This window comes from Lupinus angustifolius, unplaced genomic scaffold, assembly GCF_001865875.1.
Source record: "Lupinus angustifolius cultivar Tanjil unplaced genomic scaffold, LupAngTanjil_v1.0 Scaffold_385, whole genome shotgun sequence".
Classification (NCBI taxonomy): Eukaryota; Viridiplantae; Streptophyta; class Magnoliopsida; order Fabales; family Fabaceae; genus Lupinus; species Lupinus angustifolius.
In genome coordinates, this window is record NW_017727794.1 from 147,184 (window position 1) to 149,293 (window position 2,110).

The window sequence follows — 2,110 nt, forward strand, 5'->3', positions numbered from 1 at the left end:
CTACACCTATTCCCCCCCCCCCCTAGGTGTGTTCTTACCTCACTGGTATCCAACAAGTGGTATCAGAGCTAGTATGAAGGTCCTAGCTTGGCTGCTTAATTCGTTGATCCTAAGGATTAATCAGTATGAGTTTCACTAACCCTTTCGACGGTGATGGCGCATCCATCAATCGCCCTCCAATTTTTAGTGGCGAGGGGTACGCCTACTAGAAGGTATGCATGCGAATATTTATTGAGGCAATCGACACAAAGATTTGGGACTCTGTTGTTAATGGGCCTTTTACTCCACTACACTTGGTGGATGGTGAGCCTAAAGAAAAACCAAAGGGATTGTAGACTAACGAAGAGAAACGTAAAGTCCACCACAATCTCAAGGCAAAGAACATAATAACCTCTACCCTATCATACGATGAATTCTTTCGGGTCTTAGAGTGCCTAAATGCAAAAGATATGTGGGATACTTTGCAAGTAACCCACGAAGGCACAAGTGAGGTTAAGTGCACAAGCTTAAATGTGTTAACATATGAATTTGAGTTGTTTCGTATGCTTCGAAATGGACCGATTAATGAAATGTGTGAACACTCAAATTTTGTCCGGCCACTTGTCAAATAAAATGCAGGTATATAGTTATAGTACTTGTTAAGGAAGTGGCAAGGAGTCAAATCCCTTTGTGACAATAACGTCCTTGCGAACATGATGTTAGATTGAAGTCATGGATTCATTGTTAGATTGAAGTCATGGATAATTACAAGAAAATAGGATCCATTTGTCAATACTGGTGCTGGAAGGGACCACGCTGGAGTTTATGTAAAAAGTCTATTATGAGTGTCAATTTTGTATATTATATTATATCACATTGAACAGTACTTGGATGTTCATAAACATTAGGCTTGTATATTGTACAAAAGGATTATTACTTGCCAATCGGTTCAATGTATGTGATTTAAATCTAACCTATTTGCCTATATACTCAGTTTGTTTTCAGTAATAAAACTAATTATTTGTCCCTCTTATCATCTTATGTAACATTCTCCTTGTTGACTGATGATTTACTGAATATGATCTTCACCTAAAAAAGTGTTGATGATGTCTCTGATAGTCATTCCTGTAAAAAGAGATCAAAGGGTAAGTTTTTTAGACAATTACATATTGGGGCATAGATGCAGTAATATTGAAACAGCCGTGAATATCGAAGGGAATGCCAAAATGTGGCATATTCATTCAGTTACACATCCTGGTTTTTCAAACAGCTAAAGTTTCAAGGCATTGATAGTTACAGATCAGCAATCATTGACATCATTCATGGGCAGTTAAAGTATTGAAATCAGAAAGGAAAGGGCATGACATGTTACTGAGCTTAAAAAGAAAAACTCAGAAGGCTTTTCACATCAACAACCAGCTATAAAAGGGCCATATATCACATACAAAATAGGGACAGCCGCAAGAAAATCAGAGAGATTACACATACAGGGTGACACACCATAGTTACAGAGCATTCAGAATACACATACACAACAAATACCCAAAAGAGAGTGATATACATTCATATATCCACACATATCATACAAATCAGAGGGCACAACACAGAATTTGTATCTGCTCTCTATCACACGCATAGAGAGAAGAGAAAAGCACACAGCTATCAGTCCTCATACACTGACCTCACACACATAACCGAGGACGATTCCGGAAGCATATCTCACATACACGAGAAAGGGATAGGTTGCTGATCAAGAACATAGAGATAAAGGCAAGGTTATACACAGCAGGAATACTGTGAGGTAAGAAGGTGTTTTTTATTTGGTGATCAATCTGTCTTTTGAACTTAGACGATAAATTTATAAACAATTTTGCTTAGCCATACAGAATTACATACATCCCATTCCCACCCAATTGATTTCGCAGAGACACATATACTGTCATTTAACCAAAAGTAACTAATGCTCTGTAACTACTTTAAAGCAATGAAATTTGTTTCTGGATGAACATTCATACCAATTGGTTTTTTTTCTCATCAAATTTCTAATTACTTCACACTATGACAAATACGTAAAGTTAGATTGGAAGAGGGATAGGGTTCTTTACCAAAATCCTTTGCCAATAACCAACCG